This window comes from Pinus tabuliformis, chromosome 3_1, assembly GCF_031772625.1.
Source record: "Pinus tabuliformis cultivar Carrire ecotype Pingquan chromosome 3_1, CPIR1, whole genome shotgun sequence".
NCBI classification, from domain to species: domain Eukaryota; kingdom Viridiplantae; phylum Streptophyta; class Pinopsida; order Pinales; family Pinaceae; genus Pinus; species Pinus tabuliformis.
The window spans coordinates 757,194,750-757,219,372 of NC_142301.1; the positions used below are offsets into that span (position 1 = coordinate 757,194,750).

At 37.1% G+C, this 24,623-nt stretch overlaps 1 pseudogene; it reads right to left on the bottom strand.

Annotated features, from left to right (window-relative positions):
• Window positions 1-4,728: 4,728 nt before the first annotated feature.
• LOC149189579 (potassium channel KOR1 pseudogene) lies at window positions 4,729-18,195 on the bottom strand (annotated as a pseudogene).
• Between the last annotated feature and the right edge of the window lie 6,428 nt (window positions 18,196-24,623).

Sequence of the window (24,623 nt, forward strand, 5' to 3'; positions counted from 1 at the left end):
CTTCTTAAATGTGGTAGTAGTGAAGCCACAAACCACTCGCGGTGATGTACATCTGTCAAATTCATGATGGCTTCGCAGATTATACATTTCAACCTCTGATCTAGTTCCCAAGGCATCTCTCTTGGTTGCATCACGATCTCTTTGAATCCCACAATCGACTGCGCCTCAGATTTAGGCCTACTAATTTCTCTATTTAGTGCTGCCTAGATATCTGCTACTCCAGCATTCGGATTATCGTTAGAGTACTTAATATACCAGGTTAGTGCGCGATCTTGCAGAGAACTAACCAATGTTGCCTTCTTTATATGATCATCTGTAACACCTTGAGCTTCCCATACAGCCCTCACAACAAACCAGAATTGGTCCGGTCCTAATTCCCCAAGCCTTTGAACAAAGGAAACTTCATTGTGTTTGTCATACTGAACCACGGTGGAGGTGGAGGTGGTGCAAGTGAAGTTGGAGGTAAGGATGGTGAAGTTGGAGGTGGTGTGCGCATAGGTGGTATTTGCGGGAATCCTTGCCTTATTAATTGAATAGAACTTCATGGAGAAACCTTCGCTATCCCTTCTTCATCACCTTGTGGAGGCAAAATTAGGGGACTATTCTCTGGACCCTGTTTTCCTTCATTCCTATAAGTTTTTCTTCTTCGCGTAGTCCCGAAACATCAAGGTAGTTACATAACCTGTTTTTCGCACAATAACATTTTAATCCAGGTATTCAAATATTTTACGTACTTACCTCATGGTCCTTTGAAAAATCATCGCTCTGCCTTGCTGTAGCTAACTGAGGTGTCGACTATGAATTCAATCACAAATCCTCCTATGATGTGATCGAGCCAATGATCGACAACACGGGCAATCTTATCCTCTAATGCTTCCAACCTTCGCACTAGCTCTGGGGTCCACACAATAGGACTGTCAAGTTTCCACCTTCCTTGGCTATCTGCTAGCTTCACAATCCACTCATATAGTTCAATAGGGAAGGAGCAGAAAAAGATCTCATGGATCTCTTTACATAGGTATATGTCCAACCACTGTTCTTTTGTCAGTTGCGGGTTTCAATTCTCTTGTGTCGCAAATTCATGGATCTTTCTACCCAACCAGTCTCCAATCTCCTTCTTAGTTGGATTCTAATGATACGACATCACACATCTCTTATGCAGATTCCGGTCCCAAAAACAGAACCATTTGTTTGCTTGAGGGGGCCTCACCCAGGTTTAGCGTTAATTTTCCAAACAAATCCCTACACTACTGGCCCTTTCAGCATCAGCCCGTGGAGCGCGAACCGAAGTATCACTCGAAGCAGTATGGGGGGGTGTTGGAACCAAGTTTCCGCACCCTGAGATGGTTGTGATGTCGTTTTATTTCTTCTATCCCTGCCTGCGCACAGGTGGTCTCACTCTAGGGCTTGTAAGCAAACCCTCTATTATGGCCTTCAATACCTTCGCGAAAGTATATGATCGACCTTCGCGTAACCCTAGCCTGTGGCTCAGGTACCTTCGTGTTGTTATGGCAGCATGGCATGCAGGTTCCTAAATTATCCTAAGTGATTTTCTTATCTTGTCAAATACTTGAGGTTATTACCACATAAGCAGATATTCATAATTGCGTTCAATTATTCAGTGTAATTGGATTTATTCGCACATCATATAAGAATAATAAAGGAAATTCATACACCGAATCCAAACTCATCAACAAAATGAATACATAGAAATTGCAGAATAACTCCTTTTATTAATATCTCCCAAGTGTTACAAACTTTGTTCACCCTGCGCACACAGCTACAGGGGAACACGCACTCAGCTGCGGACTTCTACCCTTTGCCTATGTGCACTTAGCGGCAGAGCCTCTCTCTACACTACAACCCAAGACTTAGACTTCTTTCTTCATGGCTATGACTCTATTTCATGTTTGATGTCTCTAACTACTTAGAGCTCAGCTCTTTTTATACAATCCCATGGTCTGCGAACCATGGGTAGGTCTCTTACAGCCGACTTTACTTTACAAAACTAAGGGCGGACTACCCTTTTTGAAACATAACACCTTCATGCTCCGCGACCACAAAATGCAGAGTCTTTACAATTATATTACAAAAATTGACTTAACTTGGGCTTTTAGCCCCAAAACTACCCTTGGGGGATCTCGCTCCCAACAAGTACATGTTTCTAAATAAGCAGAGCCAGGGAAGTATGACAATACAGGTTTCATTGAAATAGTTGACAAGATACCAATACAAGGGTCGGAACTTTGGTACTCTAGGCCTTTTTATGGATCTCCAGGTCACTGTGCATTAACATTTTATATGTATAAGGGAACTCATAAGTTATTATTAACAGTTATTGTCAAACCATGGCTTCTTCTCCCACTTCTTTCTAATTGGATCGCCCATATTAACATTCTCATAGGAATTTTCAGTGCAATCATTGTCTCACACATATTTCGCCAGAAGAATCAGGTTGTTGACTCTCTAAGCTAGAGATTGTTGATAATTATGGTATCATATAATATACTTATTTGGAGGATGAGACAATATCAGCTAAAGGCTCCTTTCCCCTCCCATAGTTACTGTTTTTTACTTTACAAATTTTGAACTATGCTAGTATATATAGTTATGTTTCCTCATTTTGGTTCCAGGCTATTTGGATGGAAAGTCATTATTTCATTTGTGTCAGGTCTACAATGTTGTTAACTCTCTTTTGACTATGGAAAGATATGTATTAAACAATTTTTGCCTAATCTACTAGTAGATCTATGAAATATTTTTGTACTTATAATACATTGAATATATACATTGGTACATAATATAAACTAGAGTTTTTTCGTTTGAAAAAAAAAAAGTAAAAGCCAAATTTATTTATTTTTAATGAAAATTAATCATGAACCAAATTATAATATTTGGTTATTTAAAATACATTTTTATCATAAAAATTGTTTGGAATGATTGGATTGTGAAAATTATATTTTTTCATGATGCCTATCCCACTTTAACAAATTTCTACCAAATTTTAACAAATATATACCCAATCTCTAACAAATATCTCTCTCTCTCTCTCTCTCTCTCTCTCTATATATATATATATATATATATATATATATATAATATCTTTATTGGTTATCATCTCAGACTGTTTTTCCCAAAAATAGAGTACATGTGTAATTTAGCTAGATTCCTTACAGTATAAAGTGACCATTGCAGTGAATGAAATCTAATTTGATTGGAACAACTAGAGATTTTTCAGAATATATTCTTAACAACAGTGCTTGTACAACTTGAGCTTTTGCTAAATATATTATTAACAACAACTCTTGTTATGCTATTGAAAATAGAATATTGGGAGTAAAAAAATGCAGAGCCCAAGATGTCATCAAACCTAACTAAAGAAATATAGTATCAAACCAGGAGAATTTGTATAGAAAACATTTCCCTATAATAAGACCAACCAACTTTAACCTTTCCCATAGTACATTGTCTATCATTTTCTCCATAGACCACCTCGTAGAGCGGAGGTAAATTGAGAAATTTTTCATCTGATCAAATTGATTTTTAAACAATTCTTCATCTGCAAGATTCTGTTAGATATGGTAATGGAATTATTTGAGACCATGTGCCTTATTGAACGCCCATTAAGAAACCAATCAATATGGGAAAATTAAAATTAAATGTCACAGTTATGGTGAATTTTATTGATGAGAGATAGTGTCATATTGTTTATTAACAAACAAAGGGTACTGTAAATGGGAAATTGTTGCGAATGAGAACTGTGTACATAGAGCGCAGTTTCAATAACTGAGCTCAAATAGATGAACCTCAGTGATCTACAAGACTCCCAAGAATTCTCATGTGACCAGCCTAGCAGAGATACATTTCTTGTGAAAAAAGATCAAATGTTGCGTACCAAAAGTTTTTCCAGAAATATAGGCAGGCACAAGCATGATAAACTATGGATTGACATAACCAAATGAAGCAATATATATATATATATATATATATATATATATATATATATATATATATACACTAAAGTAGAATATATAATTAAAATAAGAAATATATGTAATAATTCAAAATCATGTGCGAAAAAATATAGGATTATCTTTCGCTTCAAGGATCCAAGAGTAAACATTTTATTCATTCAAACCATACTGTGCACTTAAACTATGAAGGTGAAATGATGTTTATCGATTATTAATATTGCATTATGACTATGTAGGTGAATTTGCAAGCATGTATTGGGTTGCAATTTGATTAATGAGAAACTTGGATCCAATCCAAAAGAAAATCAAGAAACCACATAAAAAAAAAAAAAAACCACATTTAAACAAAAATAAAGAAAGTATTATATGCAAAGGTATGCGTACCTTTATATATTTCTGTCTTGAATATACAATTTATCCAAATACAATAAAGTTGACAATACATTTCAATCTTGATGAATTATTTGTACTTTATAAGGTCAGTGAAATTATATTTGTCTGTATCTGTATATGTACTTCATTTCTACTCGCCAACATTAACAATATAAAGTTCTTGATTAACTTGAATTAAGTTTGCATGCAAAACTTCTCTCGTAGCTTCTGTTAAAATAATGGTACCAACAGAACCAAAGTGATGTGTTGTTGCTTGATGCAAGGCTTCAATTGTTTGAGGAACCCACACAAGGCCATTTCTTCTCTTCTCTTTGGGAGTCCATGGGGGAAAAGAAAACATTGTGCATATTTTGGCCTTGGCCTATTCCCTGGGCTCAAATATCTCTCTTCTTGAATCTTTAAAAGAAGAGGCACTTTCTTGATTTTCTGAATCTGTTAAGAATTTTTTTGAAACTAACCCAAAAGCATTAACTGTTGCTTGCTCTAACATCTGGATGAGTTCTCTGCTACCACATTTTTGCACTTCATCTAGTGGAGTATTTCTCCATCTATCTAATGAAAAAACACTTGCACCTGAATCAAGAAAAATCCCTTCCAACAAATGCAAACCCTCTATAGTTGCCATGTGGAGTGGTGTATGATGATCATAGTCAATTGAATTGGGGTTTATACCCTTGGCTAACAATCGCTTTAACATCTCTCCATTCCCATCTGCTATGGCTTTACGGAGAAGACTACCAACATCTTCTAAGCCCATATTTGCTCCATTAAGTTCAAGTATAGTAACAATATTATCATTCCCAACCTTAACAGCCTCCAACAATGGTGTATTTCAAAATTTGTCTATAACATTGATTTCTGCTCCATCTATAATGAGAAAAATTGTGATATGTGTTAACTAATCCTTCGATATTGTTATTGTATAATATGTAATTAGTTTCAAATTCCGTTTTTACGGTTAATAAGTTACCGAGACATGATTGTCTCATACCTCGATTGAAAATGTGTAAATAAGTAATTTTATCATTAATATGATGCTCTTTCATTGTGGAGTTTATTTGGGCTTGTCAAGTGGTATCAGAGCCTTGGTTGAGTTGTTCCTAAACTCCATGTATTTGAAGTCTATGGCGTAAAGGAGACACAAAGCGTGGAAACTATGAAGATAGAGTGCACAAGAAGGTTAATCCAGTGGAGAAATGCAGTGGAATGTCGAAACTAGTGACTCTTTGTAAGTTTTATATCTTTAAGTCATAATGAAAGATGATTGGAGAAATTCAATGGCATAATTTTTTTTTAACATATCCTTGGAAGTTAACATACATGTTAGAGTTTTGAGTACTTTTTGTTCTCAATAAAAATTGCCAAGACTAAGTCGAATGCCAATAAAATTTGGATTGTTTGTTAAAAATTGCAGTTCCATGCATCCAAGGGCCGCTTGTTGTTTTAATTTTGGGAGGCTTTATTTGCATTTACTGCATCAAGCAGGAGTTTACTTACAATGAAATTTCTGAAAATAGTATTTGCATTTACTACAGTAAACAAGAGTTTAATCACAGTATTTGCATTTACCACAGTAAACATGAGTTTTAATGACAGTAAAATTTATGAATAATAATAAGATACATTTACTGCAAATAGGAGATGAATGATACACAGTCTTTTTACAGAGATGAATGATACAAAGTCTTTTTTCAGCAAGATTCCTGAAGAATACAAAGTTTTTACTGAAGTCTTTGTGAATGATACTTAAAATGAAGGATATAAATTTTTTGGTCATTTGAAATAAATTTTTAATTGAAGAGTGGTCAATTTTCTGGTGATTTGAAATACATATTTTTTTAAGAGGCCATTCGTAAAATAAAAAAAATTGGAAGCTAATAAGACTTGAACCTATCTCTTTACTAGGCTATTTTTGAAACTTACCATTAAACCACAAAGAAAACTTTGTTTGAAAGAAGAGGAGAAAGGAATTTATATCTTTTCAAAAGAATTGCATATATTTTTAATTTCAAAGGATTTGAAGAATATTTGGTTGCATAACAATTATGACTTCAATAGTTTCCATTGTTGGAGTTGTTCCTAATGGAAAGGAAAATTATCAAGATTGGTTTAGAAAGCTTAAAAGTGCCCTTGTTTTTAAGGATTTGTGGGAAGTTTGTCAACGAAAGAAGGATAGTGACAGAAAAGAAATTGCATTGGAGCCACCTGATAACGAGAAGCAATGTGCAATTTGGGAGATAAAAGACAACAAGGCATATGCATTAATAACTGCATCAGTGACAGAAGAGGTAAGAAGATATATCATTTCTTGTGGTACTACATTCTGTTGACACCTAATCTTCATGATTGGGGAATTTGTAAAATAAATAAATCGGGAATGTGAACAGTCATCGAAAGATGAACTGAACAATCACTCCTAATGTATAAAACAATAACATACCTATGGAATAATCAGACGAATCAGTCTTTTCTGTCTTTGGAGAGTTACTACCTGGCCTGACATGGTATCAGAGCCAGCTCCTATTTTTAGCTGTTGTGCCTTGTAACTCCCTTGTCTGACTGAGTGTCCTGTCTGTCTGCCATGACCTGCGCTCTGCTCCATACAGAGCCTGCTCCCTGCAATACGTTGCCCATATATCCGTTGGTGCCAGATTCTGACATTGTCTGTCAAGACTGCTACTGTTATGCTGCTACCATTTTCTAAACAAAACCTACGCTGCGCCACTCTGATAATGTGAATGATGGCAGTCATTCTACGCAATGCAATGCAATGCACTACTGTTACTTTCCTTTGCCTTCCCTTGTAACAACCTTAGAGGCCCTTGCAAAAGCGGATTATCCTTTCTGCTCCACTCTCTCGGGTTGCATCGTTTCTCTTGAAAAGTGCCTAATGCAATAAGATATGAAGTCACTGTAAGATACACTTTGATGCAAGTGGGATTTAAGGTTTCGTCTACGTCATTGGAGCTCCTTTTCGTGTACAAATGGGCTGCATACTTGCCAAGCAGACTTTAGCCCTCGATGAGGCAGAGACTCCGCATGAAAAGGCTTCGCATTTGTCTTCTGGGAGGAGGTCTAATGTGTCCCTTAAGCTTGAGAATGCCGATAAATGACAAGAGGGTGATTTTAATTCCAGTGTATATTTATGATGGCGGTTTTGCCTTCAATGGTGTTGCGCAGTTTATATAAGCAGTTTATATATCATTCAAAACGTTTTATATATCAAAGCATTTGTGGTATAATGTTGCGTAGTTGAGTTCATAGTGTTGCGCAATTGAGTTCATAGTGTTGTGCGGTTGAGTTCATAGTGTTGCGCAATTTATATAAGCAGTTTATATATCATTCAAAACGTTTTATATATCAAAGCATTTGTGGTATAGTGTTGCGCAGTTGAGTTCATAGTGTTGCGCAGTTGAGTTCATAGTGTTGCGCGGTTGAGTTCATAGTGTTGCGCAGTTTATATAAGCAGTTTATATCAAAGCATTTGTGGTATTGCGCGTTTTATATATCATTCAAAACATAGTAGTATTGCATAGTTTTTTTTTATCATTTGAATGGTAATTTTGCGTTGAAAAGTTAAAGCATTAAAGTGATATGTACATAATATTTCAATGAAATGTTGATGCTTCAATCAAACATTAGAGGGATTTGAAGAAAATATAGTGCATAAGGCTGTAACGTAAGGAAGTTTTTTTTTTCAGCAGAAGTTTTTTTACAGAATGCATTCAATCATCTCTATGGTAGGGATAGTTCTCACTGGCAAGGAGAACTATCCTGAATGGTCCCGGATGATAAAACACACCCTCATCTTCAATGAGTTGTGGGAGGGAGTGTGTGTCAGAGAAGGAGACAATGACCCAGTACAGCCTACATCAGACAAAGAGCTCGTCATTTGGGATACTAAGAACAGCAAAGAATATGCATTAATTGCAGCATCTGTAAATGAAGAGTAAGTCGCCATATTTCATCATATTCAACTACCTTTGAAGCTTTACAAAAGCTCAAAGAACTCTATGACTCACATTCTGCACTTGAAGTTGTTCAGCTCATGATTAAACTCTTCACTCTTGAACTGAAAAATAATGATCCTCTTGCTCTTGCATCTGAAGTAAAATCCATAATGCATGATATCAAATCCACTAAGGTTGAGCTGGATATCCCTCTTATTGCTTTTCTCAAGGCACTCTATCCTACTTACTCCAATTATCTTGAGTCTTTACAAGCAAATGGAAATCTTAAAGATATAACCTTTGACTCTCTTGTGAAAAAGTTTGCTGAAAGAGAGAAAGCCTTTGGAAAGAAGACAGTCCCTGAATATTCTGAAGAGACTGTGTGCCTTGCTCATAAAGAAAAGCATCCTGCTCAAGATTCTACAAGAGGAAGAGGTGGACGAAGAGGAAGAGGAAGATACTTCAGAGGTAGGGGGGGCAGACATTCTCAAGGAGAAAAGGCAAATCTGCATTGCATTCGCTGCAAACGAAATGGATCACATGATGCTTCTACATGAAAGCTACCATGGGACAAAATTGAGCAGAAAAGAAACCAGCAGAAAGGTAAAACTGATGATACAGACAAAGGTAAAGCACCTGAATCCGCTCACTATATTGAGGCACAATGTAACATTGGAGTAAATGAAGATTTGTTTAATGCTTCACTTGCTTCTTCGAAAAATTATTGGTTGCTTGATTTAGGAGCAACCTGTCACATGACTCATAGAAAAGATTTTTTGAAGATTTCACTGACAATGTTGATGGAGCAGTATACTTTGCAGATCAGTAAAAAATCAAGCCATCAGGGCTTGGCACAATCAGGCTTAAACTGCCTGGTCTTCCAGACTTTCTTCTGGATCATGTTCTATATCTCCCACAGCTCAAGAGAAACTTGTTGTCCTTGGTCCACATCCGCCAGCAAGGTCACTCCATTCATATGTTTGATGGCAAGCTCGAAGTAAGAAAAGCATCTGACCACTCACTTGTCATGAGGGGAATAGAAGAAGAAAGACTTCTCAAACTGCAAGGAACCTCTGCTCATGCACAACATTTCTCATATATTTCTCATCATGAAGAAGGTACACTTCCATCAAGTTTATTATGGCATGCTAGATTTGGACGTTTAAACTATGACAGTCTCCGCTTATTGAAGAAAAATGGTGTTGTTGGTTTGCCTACAATTCCTAGGAAACATAAGCAATGTGATGCTTGCATTCTAGGAAAGCATAGCAAACAATCTTTTCATGATTCACATTCAAGAGCACATAGGAAGCTTGAACTCATTCATTCAGATTTATGTGGTCCAATGCCTGTTCCTTCTGCAAATGGAAATAAATATATCATGACATTTATTGATGATTACACCAGAATGTGTTGGGTTTATTTATTGAAGAACAAATCTGATGCTTTTCAAACATTCAAGAATTTTCATAAATGGATTGAAAATGATGCACAATCTCATATTGGGTCTATTCGCACTGATAATGGAAAAGAATATACATCAAATGAATTTGAAAACTATCTTCGCCAACATGGGATCAAACATCAAACAACTGTACCTTATAATCCCCAACAGAATGGTGTAGCAGAAAGAATGAATAGAACAATTTTGAATATGGTACGATCTATGCTTTTCTTCAAAAATGTAAAGATAATGTTTTGGGCTGATGCTGTTCTATGTGCTGCATATATAAAGAATAGATGTCCATCTAATGCTATAAGAAACAAGACTCCTTATGAATTGTGGTATGGGCATGTTCCTTTGGTAAAACATCTCGGGATCTTTGGTTCCACCTGTTATGCTTTGATACCAAAGGTACATAGAAACAAACTTGGTGCTAGAAGTCGTAAATGTATCTTCCTGGGGTATTCAAACACCTCTAAAGAATACCGCCTCTATGATGAAGTAAATAAAAAGTTTGTTGTATCTAGAGATGTCATTTTTCTTGAATCATCCAAATATGACAATGTTGTTGAGCGGCAACTTGATCGCTTGGATAGATTCACAAAAACGAAATCATTTCAAGAATTTGATAATCAGATTCCACATATTGTAGGGGGATTCCTATACTAGATCAACATGTGGAATCTTCTTCTGAAGAACAATCTCCCCTGCATGAAACTCCAACAACGAATGATGCTTTAAGTGATGTAATTGATAGAATTGGGAGACTCAATCTGGATTCAGTCCCAACTCAATCAATAGAGCAGCCTGGACCATCTCAGAAAGGTCCCCCAAAGTGGTTGACAAAGACACTTGAAAGTGTTCATCCTGATGAAATTGGAAAAATAGGAACCAGAAATTCAAACCGACAAAATGGAGGTGATGTAGATGACTCTAATTCACCCGTTGATATGGATGTTACTTATGATTGTGAATTGAACTTGTCTACAGATTTTGAACCAACTTCCTTCAAAGAAGCTGCTTCTCATGATGAATGGAAAGAAGCGATGCAAAAGGAGTATGATGCTCTCATAAAGAATGGCACTTGGAAGCTGGTTGATCCTCTATTTGGAACCAAACCAATTGGCTGCAAGTGGGTCTACAAGAACAAGTACAAAGTTGATGGCTCACTTGACAAGCACAAAGCTAGGCTTGTGGCAAAAGGCTTTACACAGAAGGAAGGGGTCGATTATGAGGAAACTTTTGCCCCCACAGCAAAATGGGCCACCATCCGGACACTCTTTGCACTAGCTGCTCAGAACGGTTGGAAAGTCCATCAAATGGATGTAAAAACTGCATTCTTGAATGGAGATCTAAAAGAGAATGTTTTCATGTCCCAGCCTGAAGGATTTTCTGTGAAAGGAAATGAACATAAAGTATGCAAACTTGTGAAGTCCTTCTATGGCCTCAAATAAGCACCGCGAGCCTGGTATGAAAAACTAACTAAGCATATTCTGAAACTCAACTTCAATCATTTTGATCTTGATGATGCAACTTTATTTGTCAAGAAAGTTGGCAAAACAGTTGTGTATCTTGTGGTATATGTAGATGATCTTTTAATGACAGGGAACAATGAAAGCTACATTGCATCCATAAAGAAGGAATTAGGGAAAAGTTTTGAAATGACTGATTTGGGCTATGTTCATTACTATCTTGGCATTGAAGTAACCCAACATCCAAAATCCATATTTCTTTCTCAAAAGAAATACATTGGAGATTTGTTAAACAGATTTGGCATGACAGAGTGCAATCCTCTTTCTACTCCAATGGAACAAAACTTAAAGCTCACATCTATTGAAGGAAAGGAATTTGAGGATGCAACAAAGTATAGACAGCTTGTAGGAAGTCTAATCTACCTCACTACTACCAGACCAGACATTTCATTTACTGTTGGAATCCTCTCCACGTTCATGCAAAAGCCTTGTGAGGGACATTGGTCTACTGCAAAAAGAGTTCTAAGGTACTTGAAGGGAACTCAAGACCTTGGAATCAAGTATACACAGGTGGACGACTTCAGCTTGATTGGATACTCTGATTCAGACTTCGATGGAGACAAAGAAACTAGGGTATCTACTTCAGGATATGCTATGAGTCTTGGATCAGGAGCTATCTCATGGAGATCACGCAAACAATCAGTTCCAGCAGATTCCACAACTGAAGCAGAATACATGGCAGCAGCTGAAGCAACGAAAGAAATTGTATGGCTCAGGAAAATTCTTGAAATTTGCAGGTAAAACAAGTACGATCAACTCCACTCATGATTGATAACACCTCTGCAATAAAGTTGGCCAAGAATCCAAAGTTCCATGATCAAACAAAGCATATCAATACTAAATATCATTTGATTCGACATCATGTTGAGGCCAAAACAATCCATCTCCGTCATTGTTCCACAAATGAGAAAATTGCAGACATCTTCACCAAATCACTTGGAAAGGAAAAGCTTGAACGATTCAGAATGATGCTTGGACTCACCAACATCCCTTCAGATTAAGGGGGGGAATGTTGACACCTAATCTTCATGATTAGGGAATTTGTAAAATAAATAAATCAGGAATGTGAAGAGTCATCGGAAGATGAACTGAACAATCACTCCTAATGTATAAAACAATAACATACCTATGGAATAATCAGAAGAATCAGTCTTTTCTGTCTTTGGAGAGTTACTACCTGGCCTGACACATTCGAAGCATCAAAGAAGTTGAAATAATTGTATGATTCACACTCAGAACTCTAAATTATTCAGTTATTGTTAAAGTTGTTTAATTTGGAGATGAAGGATAATGATCCTTTGAAGAGCGCCTCTGAAATAAAAGCCATTTTTCATGATATAGAAGCCATTGGAATTAAAGTAGATTTACAACTTACAACGTTTATAAAATTCCTTCACCCTGTCTATTCAAACTATTTGGAATCTTTCCAAGCTAGTGAGCAATTAAAAGACATTACATTTGATAAACTAGTATGAAAAATAGCTGAGAGAGAAAAATCCTTTAGGAAGAAAGAGGCTCCACCTAACTCTAGTGTAGAAACTTTGTGCCTTGCACAAAAGGATCAGAAGTCTCATGTTGAAACTTCTCGAGGTGATAAAAGTAGTAGAGGTCGTGGTAGGAGAAATTCTAGAGGCAGGGGGGGAAAAGTAATAGGGGAGACAAACAACAAAGGAATTTGAATGATAGACTAGCTATGAAATGTTTTAGATGTGGTAAAATTTGTCATACTACTACTAACTGTAAAATCCCTTGGGAGAAAGTTAGTGAAAGGAGAGACTAGTTGAATGAAAAGAATGATCATCCACCATTAGATAAGGGAAAATCATTAGATTCTGCACATTACATTGTTGTTCACTGTAAGTTTAATATGAATGATGTTTTCAACACTGCATTTTCTTCATGGCGAGATATTTGGATTTTGGATTTAGGAGCCACTTTTCATATGACATTTAGGTGATATATTTTTGAAACTTTTAGTGATGATATTGATGGTGTTATTTACTTTGCTGACAAGTCTCAAATTAAACCATCTGGCATTGGGTCTATTCGTTTGAAGATATTGAATCTTTCAGATTATGTTCTATATGGTGTACTTTATATTCCACAGTTTCAATGAAATTTGATGTCTCTTATCCATATTTGGAAGCAGGGGCATTCTATTCATATATTTGATGGCATCATCAAGATAAGAAGAGCATCTGATCATGTAGTTGTTATGACCAGTGTGGAAGAAGGTACACTTTTAAAATTAAATGGTACTTCATCTACTAATTCTCATGAAAGTTTTGTTCTTTTAGCGCAACAAAGTGATATCTTTTCTCCCAGCTTGTTGTGGCATGCTCGATTTGGTCACACCAATTATGGCAGCATCAAAATTATGAAAAATCAAGGTATTAAAGGTCTTCTGATATTTCCAAGAAATATTACACCTTGTGAAGCTTGTATTATAGGAAAGCATTGTAAACAACCTTTTCATAGTTCTTCTTTCAGATCTTCACAAAAATTAGGTCTCATACATTCAGATTTATGTGGACCTATAACTGTTGCAACTGCAAATGGAAATAAATATATGTTGGCATTTATTGATGATTACTCGAGAATGTGTTGGGTGTATTTGTTAAAGAATAAATCACAAGTGTTTGAAGTTTTTAAAACTTTTCATTTGATGATTAAAAATGAAACTAAACAGAATATAGGCATTCTCAGCACTTATAATGGTGGCGAGTACACTTCTCATGTTTTTGAACAATATTTGAAGAACAATGGAATCAAACATCATACAACCATACCTTATAATCCACAACAAAATGGCGTCGCAAAATGTATGAATATAACTTTTCTTGGTTAGATCTATGATGTTCTTTAAGAATGTTAAGTTGATTTTTTGGGGAGAAGCGGTTCTTTGTGTAACTTATATTCGTAATTGTTGTCCTTCTTCTATCATAAATAATAAATCTCCTTATGAAATGTGGTATAATCGTCTTCCTGTTGTTCAACATTTTAGAGTCTTTGGTTCTCTATGCTATGCATTAATTCCTAAACATCAACGCAACAAGTTGGGTGCTAGAAGTCGCAAATGTATTTTCTTGGGATATTTTGTTACTTCCAAAGCTTATAGGTTATATGATGAAGAGAACAAGAAGCTAATTCTTTCCAGAGATGTTTTTTCCTTGAATAAGATAAAAGTAATTCCATTGTTGATAGGAAACTGGCTCACTTGGATAAATTTGCATCTAATCAGTTCTATTTTGAATTTGATAATGATGTTCCACACACGAAAGGGGGGGTTCCCATTCTGGATCAATCTATGGTTCTTCCATCTTTGACTTATCAGGATGTTATTGGTGAAGTAAAATTTTATGATAGTAATGTTTTTGCAGGACCAGAAATTTCTCTTGAAGAACTTGTTCTTGAGCCTGTTTTTCAAGATGAGTGACTCTCACAACCACTTCAGCAACCTTTACGAAGATCTACACGTGCTCGAAAAGTTCCAAGAAAGTATGATGATTTGAAATAGGAACTTCTTCTAAAGACGATTCAAGTAATGTTTCTCATGACTGTGAATTCAATCATTGTACAATTAGTGAACCTAATTGTTTTGAAGAAGCTCCTAATTATGATGGATGGAAGGATGTAATGCAAAAGGAATATGATGCACTTATTAATAATGGAACTTGGAGGTTAGTGGATCTTGCTGCAAGGGTCAAACCCATTGGTTGCAAATGGGTGTATAAGATCAAATACAAAGTAGATGGTTCACTTGATAAATACAAGGCAAGACTTGTAGCAAAAGGCTACGCTCAGAAGGAATGTGTTGAATACACATAGACATTTTCTCCTACAGCAAAATGGGGCACAATTAGAACTTTGTTTTCTCTTGCAGCTCAGAATAGCTAGAAGATACACCATATGGATGTTAAAACAACTTTTTTGAATGGTGATTTGAAGGAGGATGTTTATATGTTTAAGCCTGAAGGTTTTTTTGTTAAAGGAAAAGAGAAAAAGGTATGAAAATTGGTTAAGGATTTGTATATACTAAAACAAGCATCTCGTGCATAGTATGAAAAGTTAACTGAACACCTTCTCAAGTTGAATTATAAGTTATTTGATCTAGATGATGCAACTCTTTTTGCTAAGAAAATTGGAAATTCAGTTGTATATTTGGTTGTGTATGCAGATGATTTGATGATCACAAGAAACATTGATGACTATATAGCGTTTGTTAAAAGAGAATTATTGAAAGTTTTTGACATGACAGATTTTGGTTTATTACATTATTATTTAGGAATTAAAGTTGATCAAAAACCCAAATATATTTTCATTTCTCAGAAAAAGTATATTGGACAACGATTGGTTAGATTTGGGATGCAGGATTGTAATCTTGTCGCTAATCCTATGGATCAGAATTTGAAGCTTACTTCCACTGAAGGAAGTATGATTGAATATCCAACAAAGTACATGCAACTCTTTGGAAGTTTGAATTTTCGAACTACTACTCGACCTGGCATAGATTTTTTTGTAGGGAAACTTTCCAGGTTCATGCATAAGACATGTGAAGGTCATTAAATGCAACAAAGCGAGTGCTCAAGTATTTGAAAGGTAATTGAACATATGGCATCAAATATTCCAAAGTTGTAGATTTCCATCTCACTAGCTATTCGTATTATGATTTTGATGGAGATAAGGAGAATGGAGTCTCTACTTTTAGTTGTTTGATGAGTCTTGGATCAACAACCATCAGTTGGAGATCACACAAGCAATCTGTTCCTGCTAATTCTACCACTAAAGCCGAATATGTTGCAACAACTCAAGCTACAAAAGATATCATTTGGCTTCGCAAAATACTTGAAGACTTGTAGGAGAAACAAAAGGCTTCAACTCCAGTACTTGTCGACAACTCTTATGCAATTCAGTTGGCCAAGAATCCAAAGTTTCATGATCGTAGAAAGCATATTAACACCAAATATCACTTGATTCGACATTATGTATAGACCAAAGTTATTCATCTGACACATTTTCCTACTTCAGAGAAGATCACAGACATATCTACAAAGCCACTAGGATGTGAAAAGTTTGAAAAGTTCAGAATGTTACTCAGCATGTCAGATTTCCCTTCGGATTAAGGGGGGAGTGTTAACTAATCCTTTGGGATTGTTATTGTATAATATGTAATTACTTTTACATTTTGTTTTTATGGTTAATAAGTTACCAAAACACAACTGTCTCGTACCTAGATTGCACATGTATAAATAAGTAATTTTATAATTAATATGATTCTCTTTCATTGTCGATTTTAATTGGGCTTGTACAATATGTTCATATCATTTACATGTAGCTAAATGCAAAGCTCTCCTTTCATCATAGTCAGTCCCATTTTTATTTGCACCAGATCTAATCAAGTTCTTCAAACTGTATATATCACCATATTAAGTTGCACTGTTAACTCTCAAGGCTAATTCGGCTTCTTGGTTACCAATAAGAAGACTGAAGTTAGATTCTAGCAATTTAATTCTCAAATCTGTATCCTTTCCCTCAAGCAAATTAGTGAGGATCTGCCTTCCATCCTTGAAATAAATTTGTATAATTTTTGCAAAAGACTGTTTATCTAGTCTCAACATCTTGTAGAGATCACGAACATGAACATTATATGGTTGAGATATGTTACATAATGCAGGGATTTCACCAAAGATACCATAGGTCTCAATCCGTGCAATGGTCTCCACATACCCATCCTCTCCAACAATTACCTCTTCCAGAGACCCACGAGAAACAATGTAGAGCTGATATATTGCATTTCCTTGTTCCATTATCACCTCACCAAGAAGGAAAAAATCTTCTTTCAATCTAGTCACAATCTCGCTTATGAATTCCACACTGCAATCCTTGAAAAGAGGAACATGTGAAACTTCTGACATATGTAATGACTCTGAAACCTTTTCCCTAATAGAAACTGGAATATCTTCTAGAACACTAGCTTCACCATAGCTACTCTCATAGTCCAACCTTAGAAGACCTTTGATTTGAGCCCTTATATGCTTGGCCAATTTATGTTTGTTCATATATTTCATCAGATTAGCCATTTTATCCCTAAATCTTTATGTATTGGATCCCTTAACAATGAGTGTAGTCAAGTTACCGATCAAATAGGCCCCGAGAATCATATTAAAAGACATATATATCATTACAAATATCATTTCCCTGGAATTCAATGCATGCACATCTCCATATCCTACCATGGCCATGGTAGTTATTGCAAAATACAGAGAGGTTATGTACAATCTTGACAAGTTGATCTCCCTAAAATGAGTATAATGGTAATCTCCCAAACTTAAACTTCCAACCCATGTAGAGCCTTCATTTTCCTTTGGAATAGTTGTGGCCAGATAATAAAAGATGCAAGCAGTAGTATGTGTGCAATACAGCTCCACAGAGATAATTTTCTGAATCCTTTTGAACAGACATTTTATACGAACATCTTTCTCTATTTTCTTGAAAAATTCCATCAATTTCCATGCTCGATACAACCGGATCCACAACAGATACCTCACCTCTTCTTTTCTTCCTGAACATTTGTAAATAGCATCCCATGGCAAGCAACAAAGAACATCCAAAATGAAACTTATTTTTGCATAATGAATAACAATTTTATGACAATCATACATCATGTTGTAAGTATGTAAATCTTTGTAGGAAAGAAAGAACTGAACAAAGAGGTCTATCCAGAAACCAACTTGTGCCAAAATGTCAAGCTCCCACAGATGCTTCGGCAAGCCGTGAGAAAACCCAAATTCAAAGGGTGTAAAGCAAAAGGAATAAAATGACGAAACCAGGATAAACCACGATGACCATCTATAGATTGAACCATCATGTTCTATAATGAAATCTTGGAAACATACATTCATAAAGCTATGACAAAAACTGTTAACCAATCTCAGTCCACTTTCCTTACTTCGGCCAGCGCGGGTTCAATCCAGACCCAATTCTTTAACGAATAAGGACAACCTTCTCCCAAATGATGACTTCATTGAATCCAGCACCATCAACATAGTGGCTCTAAACCCATAGATGGCGTTAAACCTACCAATGGAGAGTCATCCAAGAGTAAAGATGTTAAACAAGAAGGTTACCCAAGAGAGGGAGAGAGAAATAAGCATCCAAGAAAGAAAAACAAAACAAGCTTAAAGAAGACCAAAGACTCATAATTTGTGTAAAATATATTTAATACTCGTAATCTGTGTAAAATTTAAAATTTACATCATCCCAGTAGTCTCCAATCTTCGTGAATTTGGGTTCTTCCTCTTACCAATGTTCACTTCTTTCGTTTTCAATGGCACAGTTATATCAGGGTTCTCAATCTGCTGTCCCTGAACCTCGCGGTGACCTTCTATTTTTGGAACGTTAAACTTTCGCAGATCCTTGTCCTCTTCTTCAGTAGTTACATTATAACATTCTAGCGTGCGACTTAGCTGAGTAGCCCATTCAAGTTGAATCAGGTCTAAAGGATCTTGTGGTATCCTAAATATCGTTGCTTTCACCTATTGTAGTGCTTCATCAATACTATCAAATCCGTCCTCAAAATTGAACATCATCATGAATCCCTCGCGCAGGATATCCTATTCACCTATCCCATGGCGGAGCTCTGTTTCCACATACCAATTCATGGGGACAACATCCAGGGTATGACAGAACAAGTGCACCCACTCAAGTTGGGGCTTTTCTCCATAATCTTGGGTTCATTTGGCCAGATGTGCGCACAGATCACCTTGCCCATCATACTTGTCTATCAGTTGCATCTTAGGTTTCCCAAATCATGTTCTCATCATCCTCCTACATTCGTGCCAATCATCAAAGCTTCCTTTATGCGTACCCCACCATATTGCGGGCGTAGCGCGCAGTGCCCAGTCTAACACCTGGAAGCATTGCTTTTCTGGTACCTCCCTTTCAAATGCATCCAAAAAGATATCTACCTCATTCAGACCATCATAAGTAGGCATATTTCTTACCTTTGAGGACACACAGTGCAGTGATCAGATCATCATGTTGCAATTCAGCATAGTTACTTCATGTACCCGATTCTACCAGTGTTTTATTTCTTCATCAGAGTCCGAACTGCAGGAACTCTCACAATCCCATGTTATCCATCCATCCACAGTGGGATTCACCCAATCTTGGTATCACACAGTTATCTTATAGATACAATCCAGATCATCATCACTTTCATAATCATGGACTGGTTCAATATAGCACGATCCTTCAGTAGGATCGAGGGGTACTATTACGCGTAGGGATTTCTTCTTAAAGATCATCTTTTGCTTCTTCAAATTGATTACCCCGTTCATGTCAGTAACCCAGTCAATTCCCAAGAGTGCAGGATAGGGATTGCTATCATCCACTATCTCTATTACTTCAAAGTCATCCAACGCGCTTGCTCCCTCAATATCAACATTCACCCCCTGCAGTCGCCCCATGGGGATGATCTTTTTTTTATTTTCCATCCTTAGTTGAACCGGAGACCATTGCAACGTAGGTCTTCCCATTCACTCCCAAGTCTATTTTGGTAGGACATTCGCATCTAACCCCAGGTCCAAAACGACCTGATCCATTTCATACTCTCCTATCTGTACAGTCAGTCTCATCTCCCGTCCCATCCTTGTTTTATGCTTGCCAAACTTTCATACTACGTGCAACTCACCTGGCGTGGTTCCAGCACATCTATTGATGAGTTCTTGTAACCCTTTCATAGCCTTACCGTTGCGCAGTAAGTTCATGTAGGTTTCCAAGAAAGTTGTGAGCATCGAGGTGTCCATCTCCTGCTCAGGTTTATCCTTGCTTCCTGAGCTGGAGGCCTCAACAAATCTCTTCTTAGCTTCCTTGAAGGCTTCATGAGCACGTTCCAAGTCGAACTTAGCCTCCTTTACCGAGGCTTTACGAACCCATGTAGTGTCATCTGGTTGTTTCTCCTTGTCATCTCCTATCGCGATTCCACTTCTGAGCACTATATTTATGATTAGATCTTCCTCGCATAGCTCAGACCCCATCATCTATAGGTTCTGAGTCGGCAGAGGTGGTAGCACCCCTTTATCATGTATCCTAGCTATCAACATAGGATAGTCTTCCATTTCTTGATCAAACAGTGTGCAATACTTGCGTGAGAGACGCATTGGATTAGTGAAATCGTGGGCATAGTGTCCTGGTCCTCCGCGATTGTAGCAAATCAACTGTCATCGACCTCTACCGGGTCCTCCGCGATTGTAGCAAACCAACTGTCATCGACCTCTACCGGGTCCTCCTCTGCCTCAGCCTCTTCCATACCCCTAAAATCTTGTCTGCGCCATCCCTGCGTTCCAGTCAAGGGGTCACGTTTCGGCTTGAACCCTATAGGCGGGAGTTCTATCCATCATCAGTTCATAGCTCCTGCAAGTATGCTCATCATGCCCTATCGACCTGCAAAAGTTGCAGAACAGTTGTTGCGGTGTCTATGCAAACTTCTGTAGCAAGTGACAGTTATTTGTGGCATGCTTTTCGGCTAACTAGCAGATAGCACACCATAATGCAGGCCCTGCTCTAGATCTTGCTTGAGCTTCTGGCCTTAAAGGCATCGGTCCTCCTCCTGCAATATTGTTTGCAAAGACCAGGAAATAGTGTTTGTCATGACCTTGACTCTTGCATTTCAAGCACCATAAATCCTCGTGCACCTCTGGTTGAACCGTCCTGTCCTGCGTCAGACTTCGCATCTCAAGGCACAGATTCTTCAGCTGCGCATGGATTTGTTGAACTCCTAGATTAGGATCATGCATCAGAGTTTCGTGTAGTCTCATGGAAATCTCCAAGGCCTTAGCCTAAATTGTTATCTTCTGCTGCAACAGCGCACTTCTTAAATGTGGTAGTAGTGAAGCCACAAACCACTTGCGATGATGTACATCTGTCAAATTCATGATGGCTTCACAGATTATACATTTCAACCTCTGATCTAGTTCCCAAGGCATCTCGCTTGGTTGCATCATGATCTCTTTGAATCCCACAATCCACTGTGCCTCAGATTTAGGCCTACTAAATTCTCTATTTAGTGCTACCTAGATATCTGCTACTCCAGCATTCGGATTATCGTTAGAGTACTTAATATACCAGGTTAGTGCGCGATCTTGCAGAGAACTAACCAATGTTGCCTTCTTTATATGATCATCTGTAACACCTTGAGCTTCCCATACAGCCCTCACAACAAACCAGAATTGGTCCGGTCCTCATTCCCCAAGCCTTTGAACAAAGGAAACTTCATTGTATTTGTCATACTGAACCACGGTGGAGGTGGAGGTGGTGCGGGTGAAGTTGGAGGTGAGGATGGTGAAGTTGGAGGTGGTGTGGGCATAGGTGGTATTCGTGGGAATCCTTGCCTTATTAATAGAATATCACTTCATGGAGAAACCTTCGCTATCCCTTCTTCATCACCTCGTGGAGGCGAAATTAGGGGACTATAGTCTGGACCCTTTTTTCCTTCATTCCTATAATTTTTTCTTCTTCGCATAGTCCCGAACATCAAGGTAGTTGCATAACCTGTTTTTCGCACAATAGCATTTTAATCCAGTATTCAAATATTTTACGTACTTACCACATGGTCCTTTGAAAAATCATCGCTCTGCCTTGTTGTAGCTAACTGAGGTGTCGACTGTGAATTCAATCACAAATCCTCCTATGATGTGATCGAGCCAATGATCGACAGCACGGGCGATCTTATCCTCTAATGCTTCCAACCTTCGCACTAGCTCTGGGGTCCACACAATAGGACTGTCAAGTTTCCACCTTCCTTGGCTATCTGCTAGCTTCACAATCCACTCATATAGCTCAATAGGGAAGGAGCAGAAAAAGATCTCATGGATCTCTTTATATAGGTATCTGTCCAACCACTGTTCTTTTGTCAGCTGCGGGTTTCAATTCTCTTGTGTCGCAAATTCATGGATCTTTCTACCCAACCAGTCTTTAATCTCCTTCTTAGTTGGATTCTAATGATACGACATCACACATCTCTTATGCAGATTCTAGTCCCAAAAACAGAACCATTTGTTTGCTTCAGGGGGCCTGACCCAGGTTTAGCGTTAATTTGCCAAACAAATCCCTACACTACTGGCCTTTTCAGCATCAGCCCGTGGAGCGCGAACCGAAGTATCACTCGAAGTAGTATGGGGGGTGTTGGAACCAAGTTTCCGCACCCTGAGATGGTTGTGATGTCGTTTTATTTCTTCTATCCCTGCCTGCGCACAGGTGGTCTCACTCTAGGGCTTGTAAGACAAACCCTCTATTCTGGCCTTCAATACCTTCGCGAAAGTATATGATCGACCTTCGCGTAACCCTAGCCTGTGGCTCAGGTACCTTCGTGCTGTTATGGCAGCGTGCCATGTAGGTTCCTAAATTATCCTAAGTGATTTTCTTATCTTGTCAAATACTTGAGGTTATTACCACATAAGCAGATATTCATAATTGCGTTCAATTATTCAGTGTAATTGGATTTATTCGCGCATCATATAAGAATAATAAAGGAAATTCATACACTGAATCCAAACTCATCGACAAAACAAATACACAGAAATTGCAGAATAACTCCTTTTATTAATATCTCCCAAGTGTTACAAACTTTGTTCACCTTGCGCACACAGCTACAGGGGAACACGCACTCAGCTGCGGACTTCTACCCTTTGCCTATGTGCACTTAGCGGCAAAGCCTCTCTCTACACTACAACCCAAGACTTAGACTTCTTTCTTCATGGCTATGACTCTATTTCATGTTTCATGCCTCTAACTACTTAGAGCTTAGCTCTTTTTATACAATCTCATGGTCTGCGAACCATGGGTAGGTCTCTTACAGCCGACTTTACTTTACAAAACTAAGGGCGGACTACCCTTTTTGAAACATAACACCTTCATGCTCCGCGACCACAAAATGCAGAGTCTTTACAATTATATTACAAAAATTGACTTAACTTGGGCTTTTAGCCCCAAAAATACCCTTGGGGGATCTCGCTCCCAACAAGTACATGTTTCTAAATAAGCAGAGCTAGGGAAGTATGACAATACAGGTTTCATTGAAATAGTTGACAAGATACCAATACAAGGGTCGAAACTTTGGTACTCTGGGCCTTTTTATGGATCTCTAGGTCACTGTGCATTAACATTTTATATGTATAAGGGAACTCATAAGTTATTATTAACAGTTTATTGTCAAACCATGGCTTCTTCTCCCACTTCTTTCTAATTGGATCGCCCATATTAACATTCTCATAGGAATTTTCAGTGCAATCATTGTCTCACACATATTTCGCCAAAAGAATCAGGTTGTTGACTCTCTAAGCTAGAGATCGTTGATAATTATGGTATCATACAATATACTTATTTGGAGGATGAGACAATATCGGCTAAAGGCTCCTATCCCCTCCCATAGTTACTGTTTTTTACTTTACAAATTTTGAACTATGCTAGTATATATAGTTATGTTTCCTCATTTTGATTCTAGGCTATTTGGATGGAAAGTCATTAATTCATTTGTGTCAGTTCTACAATGTTGTTAACTCTCTTTTGACTATGGAAAGATATGTATTAAACAATTTTTGCCTAATCTACTAGTAGATCTATGAAATATTTTTGTACTTATAATACATTGGATATATACATTGGTACATAATATAAACTAGAGTTTTTTCGTTTGAAAAAAAAAAAGTAAAAGCCAAATTTATTTATTTTTAATGAAAATTAATCATGAACCAAATTATAATATTTGGTTATTTAAAATACATTTTTATCATAAAAATTGTTTGGAATGATTTGATTGTGAAAATTATATTTTTTCATGATCCCTGTCCCACTTTAACAAATTTCTACCAAATTTTAACAAATATATACCCAATTTCTAACAAATATCTATATAAAAAAAAAAGCAAAATATAATATTTTTATTGGTTATCATCTCAGACTGTTTTTCCCAAAAATAGAGTACATGTGTAATTTAGCTAGATTCCTTACAGTATAAAGTGACCATTGCAGTGAATGAAATCTAATTTGATTGGAACAACTAGAGATTTTTCAGAATATATTCTTAACAACAGCTCTTGTACAACTTGAGCTTTTGCTAAATATATTATTAACAACAACTCTTGTTATGCTATTGAAAATAGAATATTAGGACTAAAACAAAATGCAGAGCCCAAGATGTCATCAAACCAAACTAAAGAAATATAGTATCAAACGAGGAGAATTTGTATAGACAACATTTCCCTATAATAAGACCAACCAACTTTAACCTTTCCCATAGTACATTGTCTGTCATTTTCTCCATAGACCACCT